The sequence below is a fragment of the Grammomys surdaster genome, unplaced genomic scaffold, assembly GCF_004785775.1.
Source record: "Grammomys surdaster isolate TR1022 unplaced genomic scaffold, NIH_TR_1.0 174, whole genome shotgun sequence".
Lineage (NCBI taxonomy): Eukaryota > Metazoa > Chordata > Mammalia > Rodentia > Muridae > Grammomys > Grammomys surdaster.
In genome coordinates, this window is record NW_021604622.1 from 15,310,578 (window position 1) to 15,323,814 (window position 13,237).

The following is a 13,237-nucleotide window of genomic DNA, read 5'->3' on the forward strand; positions in this document are numbered from 1 at the left end:
ATATTCTTTTTTTATCTTTTTTTTTTTACAATTTATTTTTTCTCAAATCGTAGTTCATTCACACAGAGGTTATAAACACAGAAAGGCAGGATGTGGGGAAGGGAATGACACTGGAGTGTGGGTGTTCAGGGGGAATACAGATACCTTCAGAACTGGGTATCGGCTGGGTGAAGGTTCAGGGGACAAGTCACTATGACTCTGCCTAGGACTCACTTGTCCTTATCTAAGTTGGTATTGTCTCCCAAGGCTACCTATTTACAAGGTCTATGACTAGTCAGCCTTGTAAATTTCCACTAAAGCTGCCTGTTTACATTAGCTTATAGCCATCTGTTTCAATGTTTTTCCACTGAGACCCAAGACTTGGTGTTAGTATACATGTATGACAGGCCTATTGCTGATTTTAGGCCTATGGCTGATTTTAGGCCTTCAGTGTGTAATCAGGGCTGCCCCTGACATCTCCTCCTTTCTCTAAGTATAGAAGGGCTGTGGCAATTCTAAACTTGCGAAGGTGGGGATAGAGGCCTGACCTCCAGTGTTTGAAGGGGACCTTGTAATGGCTCCAGTCACCCTGTCGTTGTCCAGTGAGGCATGAGGGCCATACCCATCCCGATGTCTTTTTCCTGGAGAGGGGATACTTTTGACATCAACCCCTATGCAGTCAAGCTTGTCCCTCAGGGAACCCAGAGAGATATTTTTATCTTTTATTTATATTCCCTTGCAGTCCTTAGCCTCGCAGCCTAAGCAAGAATTAAGATCGCCTGTCAGAGGGGGTTCTGGGTGGCCCCTCTCTGCTTGGTCTAGGGGCAGAAGTCCCCCCTTTTAGGTTGGGTGGAGATGGGTTTTGGAAACATCCTGTATAAAGTAACAACCTCATCTTGAGTCTCGTGGTCCTCCATAGCTAACTTATGATAATGTATCTGAGTAGGTTTTGCTACCAAATTATTTATCTGTTGTATCACCGAGTTAGTCTGCCTATTTGAGGGCCAGGGGCCAGCAGAAAAAAGCAAAAAGAACCCAAATAATGGTCCCAAGATGGGAGGAGATAGGGTTGACAACCTTGGAGAGGCTGAAAACCAATTCTTGTACCAGCGTTCATCTGTCTCTTTCTCTCTCTGATTTTTCTTAGGGCCTTCACTACCTATTTCATGCTCTCTTTAACCTTCCTTGTCTTGTCTATGTAAAGGCAATCTTATTCTTTAAGGGCTGTACACAGTCAAGAGCTGTACACAGCCTTTTCTATTGTACTAGAGTAAATCAAGTCCAATAAGGATCTTTGCGATTTTAGGAGGTTTCTTCAGACAATGAAACGAGGGATTTCTTCAGATTAGTGATGTCAATCTCTAGCTGTTTGATGTTCTTGTCAGTGGCCCTTCAAAGGTCTGAGCAGTATAAGTTCGGAGGCCAGTGTATGGATTAGAACTTCTAATAGCAGACATCACGGGTGATTCTTTTTTACCTGGAAAGGAAAAAGAAGGGAATTCTCAGGGAGATTTCTATTCCCTGAATGTAAATTGTTATTCATCGTATTCATGGTTGGGCCTGGCTTTGTGGGGGTATCTATTTTTTTCATTAATCTTTTTGATAGCCGGTTGCCTTCTGTGGTATCAGACAGGCATATCAATCCTCGGCCCCATAAGGGAACTGGGTCTGGGCCATTCCCTTTAAGGATAAGAGGCTCCTTCCCCATATCTGTGGCAAAGTTTTGTTGGTCTTGGTGGTGCCAGAGGCAGTCAGCAGCAGATTTGCCATGAGCTTTCAGCTTTAGAGAGATAAAAGTGAACAAGGCATGATGGAGAATATTTCAGGGGGACTCCTTCTGGGGGAGTACCGTTCCCCCCTTTTGTTTTTAAAGCCAATTTTTCAGAGTTCTTGTAAAATCAGGGCAGAAGCGCCAACAGTCGCTCCTTCCTCACTCAGAGAGTCATGAAGACCCTATTTAAGGATATATAAATCTATATTAATAATCTTTTGTCAAAGGACTCTCATAGCACCACCGACAACTAATCAGACTCGATTAGTAATAGCTTCTTCTACTTTTTGTGAGATTACCTCTCTTTTGTCAATTAATTGTTGAGGAAAATTAGGATTTAGATCTCTCTTGAGAATATTGAACAGAGACTTAAATTCTTTTGTGGAGAGCTTAAAATAGGATCTTAGCCAATTAGCTACTCCTAGAAACTTTTGAAAATAATTTAAAATAAGTAAACTCTCTCCCTCTCTCTCTCTTTTTTTCAGACCCTTTATCTGTTTGGTTTTTTTTTATTGGATATTATACGTATTTACCTTTCAATGTTATCTCCTCTCCCATTCTCCCCCAAAACCCCTTATCCCATACTCCCTCCTCCTTATTTGTGTGAGGGTGTGCTCCAAACATCCTCCCAGTCCCATCTCCCTGCTCTTGAATTCCCACACAGTAAGGGATCCAAACTTTTGGAGACCATGACCCTCCACTTTCACTGAAGTCTAACAAGGTCACCCTCAATTCCCTATACAGGTGCATGAGTCCCTCCCTTTGTGCTCTCTGGCTGGTGGTTTAGACTTCGGGAGCTCTGGTTGAAACTTTTGATACTCCTTCTAGAAAGGACCAGCAAGAATGCTTGCTGATATTCTAAAGAAATATTTCTAATATAGTATAATATGGAAAGGAAATTCATACTAATCGGGAACCTTTCTGTGACTTGCCTGCTGCTCTGTGAGATTTTTGTTTGTTTACTTATAAAACTCTTTGAGGAATTCTTGCTTGTTATTGCTATTCATACATCCTACTTTAACATGAAAAAAAAATGACACTATTTTCCTGTAGGTAATTCCTAAGAGTGTAAATAACAGGAAAAAGAAAAGGTCATTAATTTATCTACAAAAATGTTCAATCGATAAACTTTTCCCTTAAATAAAAGAATATTACATTTCCTAGAAAGTATATAGAAAAATATTAAAGAGCTTGTATCAGATCTGTAACCTCTTTCTGAGATTTTTAAATGTCACTTTAGGTATATTAAGTAATTACTATCATAGTCATAAATTCCTCATTTATCCATAGAGATGCAGGACTAAAAACTGGGAACATGAAATGACTGGTTACATATTCCTTATCCTGGAACAACAGAAGTTTCTTTTTCTGAAGTAAAATATGAGTGTTAAATAGGTATGATTTGTTTGCTGATGGTCCTTGGGTTGATTTCTATATTCATCCTTTTTAAAATGTTTTGGATTAAACTTATCATTATCTAGAAACATCACGGACAGGGTTAATAATTGCCATATTGATGAAGAAATAGCACATACTGAATAACTTTTGTGTATTCTGGAAATTCTGTAACTAATTTACTACCATTATTTTGGTTAACAACAGCATCAAAATATCAATACTATGAAGGTAGTTCAGTATATGAAATGTTTACATTGGAATCACAGTGAACTTCTTCAGACTATTACCCAATAGCCATGAAAAAGTAGTGGACATTAAGTCACAAGTTTGCAACCATAGCATTAGGGAGGGGAATACTGGCCAAGCAGTGTAGTCTAATTGGCAAACTCCAGGCAAAAAGGAGATTGTGTATAAAAGACGAAGCCCAACATTGTCCTCCAGCCTGAAATCTTGCACACACAACACTCATGCACATGTATACAAATGCTTATAGTAGTTTACCAATGAAGAAAAATATAAAATTGGACAAGAATTTTATTGAAAGTCATGTTTTGACTTTGCACTTAACATGTTTCTTGAAAGCTAAAACATTTTTGATCATAGAAAACAGAAATCATGTTTTCAAGTTTTAATGAATTGTGTCATTGTATAATGTATAATTGTAAGTCAAAATTCATCAAAATTTCCCCTCAAACTACCATAATTTATTTGAGGACAAAAGTACATGCTACACATCGTGACTAGCACAGACCTGGCTTGACAAACTAGCTCATGACTTTCTGCATATTTTTGTATGACTCATGAGAAAGAGTGTTACATTTTAAATGGGTGAAAGTTAAATGATTATGTAAACATGTTAACACATTCTGAATGGAACATATTCTGAATTGCCTTTTTTATCTTAATCCAAATATATATACTACCTTCAAGGACAATAAGTATTACCAATCCATATGTCTAATGGAGAATAGAAAATTGTGTATCAGAAGCCTGAACTAGCTTATTGCTTTGAATTTTTTTCTCTATTCAATATTTTATTTACTTATATTTCAGATGCCATCCCCCTTCCACATCCCCCCCACTAATCCCCTATCCCATTTCTCCTCCTTTTTTTTGCCTTTATAATGTTTAAATTACATGTACGTACTAAGGTCAGTTCTAGGTTGAGGAACTAGCAATAGAATAGATGCAAGTATTCAAGGAACAAGCAAGACAATAAAGACGGATAGTCAAAGAACACACACTGCAATCAACAGAGTTCTGTGATCACTCCTGTGATCATTATTTCTTAGGGCTTATCAGGATGTCCAAAATATCTGAGCCTACTTCCATGTCCTAGCCCAAAGTAATTTTCATGCCTGAAACCTACTTCTTTGTTCTAGCTTAAGATTTAGATTTCTGCCTATAATTACTTCTTTGATCTAGCCTAAGATTTAGATTCCTGCTTGAAATTTCTTTTTTGTTCAAGCCTAGGATTTAGATTTCTGCTTGAAATTACTTCTTTGTTCCAGTCTAATGTCAGATCCTTGCCTGCAGTCCATTTCCTTGTCCTTGGCCAATGTCAGATTCCTGTCAAGCAGCTCCCAAATCTCTCCACATCTCCCCTTTTTATTGCATAAACCAGACTATGCCTGTCTTAGGTCATTCTGACAAGAAAGCCTTCAGTAGCCATTGTAGAATATGCATTGTCATAAGCAATGCACTTACATCTTAGGTTGGTAAGGTCTGTGCAGAATCTTACCTGTCCTTGGCTTGTCAGCCTGTTAAATTAATAACTCTGTCTGGTGGTCCATTTTCAGTTTCTACTGCTTTGAATTTTATTATCAAAATAACTTCACACAAGATTCACTGAAGTAAGATTAGCTTATTCATAATCTTATTTTGGTCTCATTATTTTCACCCTTACAATGGGCATTATAATATTCATTTCAAACATTATCATACTCAGAAGAAAATGTATCTAACTATATATTTGCCAAAAATTAACAGTATAAAATTAAGGTCTAGTCGATACAAACAATTCTGCAGTTTTTCATTAATGGAGCAGGTTTGGCATGTTTGCTTGATTTACATGCAACCTGCTCCTATAGATAACTCTGCATACACTGCTGTTGTGCTGAGACTATTCTATCAAGAGGCTATTTTCAAGTTTTTTTCTCTCTGCCTTTCCCATAAGTCTCACTTCCCTTGACCTCTGACTAATATTTTCTAATGATATCCTGCTAGAATGCCATGCTGATAGAATTGCCATGACATACACCATAGAACAATATTGGCTGCCACAACCTACACTCCAAATGGTGCCTAGGGTATGTAATGAACTGTAAGGATTTTAGTATACACACAGGAGTTTACTACAGTAGAAAAAGTGACCTAATTGCATAAAGGACAGACTTTTGATATATTTCTATTGTCATTCCTCTGTATATAAAAGTATAATGTTGCATTTTGTTAGAACTATGATTGAGTTTTATTTAATTTTTAAAGGAGAGTGGCATGATGAACACTAAACACTCTAGGGCAAGCCTCATGTTTAAGAACAGTTGACCAATATGTAATGGACTCAAGTTTTTGTTTTTTGTTTTTTTATTCTTAACTTTAGATGTTACTATTTTTTTCTTTGTTTTGGGGGATGTCTTAGCTAGGATTTCTTTTCATGCAGAAATACACTATGACCAACAATCAAACTGGGAAGAGAATGGCTTATCTGGTACATTCAATGTGTCACTGTTTATTATCAAAGATGTCAGGAGAGGAACTCAAACAGGTGACAAGCAAGAGGCAGAAGCTGATACTTAGGGCATGGAGAGTGTTTCTTACTGGCTTGCTCCTTGTAGCCTGCTAAGCTTGCTTTCTCATAGAACTCAGGAGCACCAGCCTAGCAATTGCAACACATCCAATATTTTTTACCTTTCCCCATCAATTTCTAATGTAGAAAATGCCTTACAAACCTGCCTCCAACCTGAACTTATGGAGACACTTTCTTTTAATTTTTTAAAAATTTAATTTAATTTTTAATTTATCCACTTTATATCACACTCACTACCCCCTCCCAGTTACCCCCTCGCACAATCCTTTCCCCATACCCCCTTCCATTCTCCTCTCAGCAAGTTCCCTCCCAATGGGTATTCCCCCAATCCTGGCACTTCAATTATCTACAAGGCTAAGTGCTTCCTCTCTCATTGAGGCCAGACAAGTCACCCCAACTAGGAGACAGGCAACAGCTTTTGGGATAGCCCCCACTCTATTTGTTCAGAACACACATGAAGACAAAGCTACACATCTGGCACATATGTGTGGGGAGACTTGGTCTATTCCATGTATGTTCTTTGGTTGGTGGTTCAGAGTTTGAGATCTCCCAATGTCCAGACTAGTTGACTCTGTTGGTTTTCCTGTGGAGTTCCTATCCCTTTTTTTTTTGGGGGGGGGGCTGCAATCCTTCCTCCAATAAGAATCCCTAAGCGGCTTCACTCTTTGGATGTTGGTGTCTGTATTTGTCTGAGTCAGCTGCTGGGTTGGGCCTTTCAGAGGACAACATGTGCATAAATGCAAGAATAGCAAAGTATCATTTATAGTGCCAAGGATTGGTACTTGGCCATGAGATGGGTCTCAATTTGAGCTGGTTATTGATTCAACATTCCCTCAGTCTCTGCCCCATAGCCTGTGGAGGCACTTTCTTAATTGAGCTTCTCTCCTCTCAGATGACTTTAGCTTGTGTCAAGTTAACATAAAATTATCCATCTCAAAGGTTTGGTTGTTATACTGAGTTTTTGATTTTTTTTTTTTGAGAAAGAACATCAAGTTGAGTAGGGAGGTGAAGAGAATATGAAATACCTTGGAGGAGGAGATGCAACTGATGCAGCGGAGCATTTTACTATGTCTGTGTGTTCTCGTCTTTATGCTGAGGTTTTCTAGAAGTGTGTAGGGATTCTTAAATAAAGAGTTCCTCTGATATTTTCATTTCAATAACTTCCCTGTAAAGTTTGATTGTGTCAGTGTTGGTGAAGTATGTGAAGCCAGGGTTTGAAAACATCTATTTTTCTCCTAAAGTTGTATTAACAGCTGAAAGGGATGGAAGATAATGTTGACCACCTTTTTTATTTGCGTGTGTAACTAGGGAAATTTTAAAAGTAGTCTACTCATGTCAAGTCACATTTCCTTAAGCCTTCTCATAAATGCCAGAATTCAGGAGTAAGGTCATTGACCTTGTCTTCTGTTTATGGGACAAAATGGTTTACACTTAGAACCTGTGGCATGATTTTACATCAACTGATGCATTTCCTCTATTCAGAATGCAACCTCACCAAATTTGACAAAAGTAATTAAAAAGTGATGGCTTTTAGTTATCTCTACACCTCAGTGCTGGGTTTATGTTTTACTTCCAAAGTTTGAAAATCTCAGGTGGAAGTAGCCAGTAAAACACTTAGGTTGGAGCACAACAAAGTACAGTTCAACAAATCTGAATATTTCCACACTTTAGTTCTCAAATTTTATAATTTTTATGTTCACAATATGAGAGAAAATTTATATTTTAACAGTTAGTAAATAAATTTTATATTTATTTAGGACAAAATTTTCAACAATAGTGGAAATGCCTCTAAACATTCATCTCTCATTTTGTATTGCTTTCATGAATACTAACTTTACAAATATTAATAAAAAGAAAAAATGTATTTAATCTGATAATATTGTAGATGTGCTACATCCTAGAGTACAAAATATTCAAATGTAATTATTTGTATAAAATAAATAAGTGCCTCCATTTCATGAATATGAAAACGTGACTTCTTAAGAAATGTTAAAGTTATGTATATACATTTATAGGTCAAATAAATTTTTTAAAATCCATTTCTTTATGATTTCTCATTATTAAATGTTGGATTTGTTCACATATTTTATTTGCTTATCTACCCAGGGTCCTGTAAAAATTTCAAGGACTCCCTGCTTACACACAGAAGGCCTAAAATCAGCCATAGGCCTAAAATCAGCAATAGGCCTGTCATACATGTATACTAACACCAAGTCTTGGGTCTCAGTGGAAAAACATTGAAACAGATGGCTATAAGCTAATGTAAACAGGCAGCTTTTGTGGAACTTTACAAGGCTGAGTAGTCATAGACCTTGTAAATAGGTAGCCTTGGCATACAATACCAACTTAGATAAGGACAAGCGAGTCCTAGGCAGAGTCATAATGACTTGTCCCCTGAACCTTCACCCAGCTGATGCCCAGTTCTGAAGGTTTCTGTATTCCCCCTGAACACCCTCCAGTGTCATTCCCTTCCCCACATCCTGCCTTTCTGTGTTTATAACCCCTGTGTAAATGAATTACGATTTGAGAAAAAAATAAATTATATAAAAAAAAAGAAAAACAAAAAAATCCCTCTAAGTGAGATGAGAGACTCATCCTCCTATATCACCACGTGAGTGGGGTGTTCCAATCTCTTTAGCTCTGGAATTGATTTATATTTTAATTTATTTCCTAGAATTTCTACCACACTGTAGACTTCTTGCAGTTTAAGGATTTAAAACATCTAAATTTTTACATGCTTTCTAACCTTGACTAGCCTGTCAGTGGCGTTCCCTTTGTCTGTGACTAGATACAGAGAACTTAAGCCCTCCAGAGTAATCTCCCTAGAGATCCTAAACAAAGGTGGCAACAGAACTAGCAGTCAGACCTTGAGCTGGAATATCTTTGATTCTTCTCCTGTTGTTAACATTATATTCAACCAAGTTCTCCATATGTGAGGAATTGTCTTTCTAGGAAACAAACTATGTAGAAAAATCATCAAGTCTACAAAATAATGATAATAATAATAATAATAATAATAACTATTTAAAACTTTGTTTTAAAAATATTTCGTTTGCTGCTAATCATGCTTTAGAATGGGTTTCATAATTATTTGCAGCTTTCTTAAATCTATTATCAGCAGAGTACAGAAACTTAGCGGCTACAGAATCAAACATCTTACAATATACTCAAAGTGTTTTCCCTCTATGTCATTAATGTAATAAATTGTATGCTTTAATTATAAATGAAGATATAAATTGTGAATTATTTTCTCAGGAAATGTTTATTAATAATAGATGATTCATATATTTTCATAGATATAGTCCTGAGTTTAAAATGAGTTCAGAAACATAGAATCCCAATTTTATGAAATGAAATGAATCCATTTTAAGTGAACAAATGTTAGCGGCGCCTAGAAGACATTCAATTAAATTGTAAACTTGGCTTGTCGTTATAAAATATGACGTACATTAAAAGGCTAAAAGGCATCTCAAAATAGGAAGTGTTTTCTCCATTTGAAATCGTGCACCTAACTCTTGGTCTCCAGATAAAAAATAAAAACTACATAATAAAGATAAATGGTCCTTGTTTTGAAACCCCGTTGAGAGCACTCTCCTAGATGAAAGTAGTTGTGCTGCAGTGGATTGTGATGCCTTCTCAGACTCCTGAGCAAAGAAGAAGCATCTACAAATCTGATTCTCCAGAAATGCTTCTGTTCTGCTTTTAAGTAGAATGGTAAGGGATCAAATAGGAAAAAAGCCTGTTGTGTATACAAAGCGAATGCTTTATTCAATACACACAGTATCATTTCAGTATCATTTATTTTTCAATAAATATTTCCCTTGCGTTCTGTAGCCAGTCCATATATTAGACACTCAATATCCTCAAATTTTTTTGTAGGATCTTTTACTTAAACACAAGAAAATATATCTGGCAAGTACCAAGACTCAAAAACCAAGAGGTTTTAAAATTACATTGTGATAAGTAGTGCTATGCTTTCATCATTTAAATTATAGAAAATTGTAGTGCATATGTGCCAGGAAGAAAATTGCCTAACTATAGAAACCTAGTTGAGTCTACTGAGTTAACTAGATGTAAAAGCCTCAGTCAACCTAACCAAATAAAACATGTGATAATGAATTTTCAGATGTTAATTGGGTGGAAGGAAAGAAGCTAGGAAGAGAAGAAATGATAATAGAAGCAAGGGAATGAAGAAGGGAGATACACATAAGAAAGGGGAGAAGGATGAAACACGGAGGGAGGAAGGAAAGAATAAAGGAAGCTGGGGCAGAAATATGGGAGGGAGGAATGAACAGAGGAGGAGAGGAAGTGAGGAAAGAAAGTCCTTTCTATTTATTACTATATTTATAAAATATATTTATTTATAAATATTTATAAAATATAACAGAAATCATTGCAAACTGAACAATGAAACAGCTAGTATTTGCTCTCATCAGAAACAAGTGAATAAGTAGAAAAAGAAAATAAGCATGAAACAGGTTATTCCAAGATATGTGAACAATTAAAAAGGATACTATGGGGTATAAGGAGCCCATTACATTTATCTACAATGTTTTGGAGTTTTGAAACATTGCATGCTGTAAAGTAATTGACAGTTGATTTACTTCAACACATAAACTTGTAATAAATCAGAGTAAAACAAATGTATATCACTATAAAAAGAAAATAGTCTTTCCCAAAGGATCAGAGCTGGATCTGAACTAAAAGCGTCAACCATGAGCACTATCTTTCCTGGTACCAGAATTTGCCTTGTACCTTTTCAAAGAGGGAAGAGAACAGTATTCCTACTCAGCTATGGCACCAATGAATTACAACAATAACATGCAATAACAGGCACAATAACTATAAGCATTCAGTTGTGTCTTGCATATCTTGGTGGTAACCAACTGTTCTCTAACTGGTCTTAAGTTCTGTTTAACCACAGAGAATTATACCCTGTACTCAAAGCATAGCAAAGGAGGACAGACTAGTTAGGTCATCGATCTTGAAGCTGATCTAAAATTGTGACTTTATTAAACAACCATAGTTCATATCTGATTTTAATATTTATTCTTGTAATCACAGAGAAGCTTAGCTCTCACCCCTCATTAAGAAAACCTCACTTTGCACTAGGTAGACACCGTTTCAATAAACCATAGCTGCTCAAAATATATAGACCAAGTAATTATATAGTGCCCTGTGGCACCTGATACATCAACAACACAGCTCCAGTTCCTTGGACACAAGGTGAAGTGGAAGAAAGTCATGGAAACAGTGAATCTGTGGTGAGACTGCATATTCTAGAAAAGGCAAGGATTTACAACCATAGAGGGTCAACATCATGGCTGTCTAAACAAGACTTGAACAAGCATGGCAGAAACTAGGCATGCTACCAAAAGAGGGAATCATTTTGTGCATTCTCAACTTTAGGCAAAGAACTACAGGCTGTTGTAGTAGGTTGTGAGTTAAGCTGCTCTGACCTCCACACAGGCAGTGCACCTGCTTTCTCTACTGCCCGCCAAAATGCTGTGGAGTCACAATTGAAAGATGCACATGCGTGGAGCCTTGTGTTTAATATGCCCTAAGCAACTCAAAGGCTGGAACACTCTCTATCCCAGATCCAATTAGGGAAGTGCCCCCTGGGGCCATTTCACTGACTCTTATATGACTGGACCCTTTCTCTCCTGCTCCCTCAAGTCTAATCTCTCTGCTTCCCTGTCACAATGATTCTAAAACCTCCTTCTCTCTCTTACTCCATTGCCAGAGAAATCTAAAATCTCTCCTCTGTCTCCCTGCCCAGCCATTGGTTCCTGGCAACATTATTTCCCAGTCAGAGTTCCTGGGGGCAGGGACTATAAAAGTCTCAAAAGCAGAGGTGCAAATTCTCATCTGATTTTGGGAACCGAATAACACAAATACCATTAGAATTGATCCCCAAGAACAGGCAACTGGGAAATCCTGAAGATAGGATAAATTGTCTTCCCCAGGGAAGAGCACATTAATTGGTTATCCAATGCTAAATGCATATGTATATGCATTGTTGATATATTGTATAATTGAGAGACCATGAATTTGAGAGAAAGCAAGGGTGTACATGGAAGGAGTAGTTGAGATGAAAAGGAAGGAGGGAAATAACCTAATTATATTTTTATTTGAGCAAATTAAAATGATATATAAGAAGTGTGTCATAGATAAACTTTCTGCTATTATGTGCAGTATACGTGTGGTAGTTCTTGGATGTTTTAGATAGTTTGGGAATAAAATGCTCATTCTTTGGTTATAGTTCTGCAGTGTATGAACACTGATGAATAACAAAACTCAGTATATCTTGTACTATCTAATAAGTCTGAAATAAAATATATATAGCGAATAAATTCTCTCTTTTATCTATTTCTATTCCAAACCTCAACAGGATTCCATCCCTATAACAAAAAAAGATCAGGCAGTGCAGAGGAACAGAGACTATATTGCATTGAAGCATGTATGTGTTAATGGCTATTGTTTCTTCAAAGCCCAAGTGCTATAGAGCAGTTTGTGATTCCCTGTGGTATTAAAACTCATTTTACATTTTCCTGATTTTCCCATTATTGGTGCATGGCAATAGAGTGTAAACTAATTAGATATTACCACGCGTGAGGCACAAGTATCAAGAGTACACACAACTGGTAACAATATTTAAAGCTGCCAGTGAGACAGCCAGTATCTACTCTAAGAACAAAACCAAACATGAAGCAGGCATTTTTCATTGTAAAATATTCCACTCTGACTTTCCTCTTTCTTGATGTATATTTGAAGATAGAAAAAGAAGGCAAAATATTACTACAAAAGAAATAGATTAACAAACTGTAAATTATACTTTCAATCATTTTCCTGAGCAAAAACTTACAAACAATGTACATGTTATGTTTTAAAAACTCCAAAACCAAGTTTATTTTTGTTAGAAATATATGTATGTACGTATATCATATAATCATGATTTCATCCTGGTATATAATTTTTCCAAGTGAAAATATCTTTTAAATTATGTTAATAGATGAATTCATTTATGAAGCTTTTATAATAAAACATATTAATAATAAATAAATATTAGAATTTTAGTCAGCTCCAATTATAAGAAATTGTTGAACACATGGTATTGTTTCATTAAGAACTGTATAATCAATCGACATTCCCCTACAAAAACAAATATATTCACTTTCATACGTACTCTTTTTTGTTAAATTTTGATAAACAATTTTATGAGAAAGGTTTTTATTATATAACCTTAGCTGTCCTGGAACTCACTACATAGATCAAGTTGA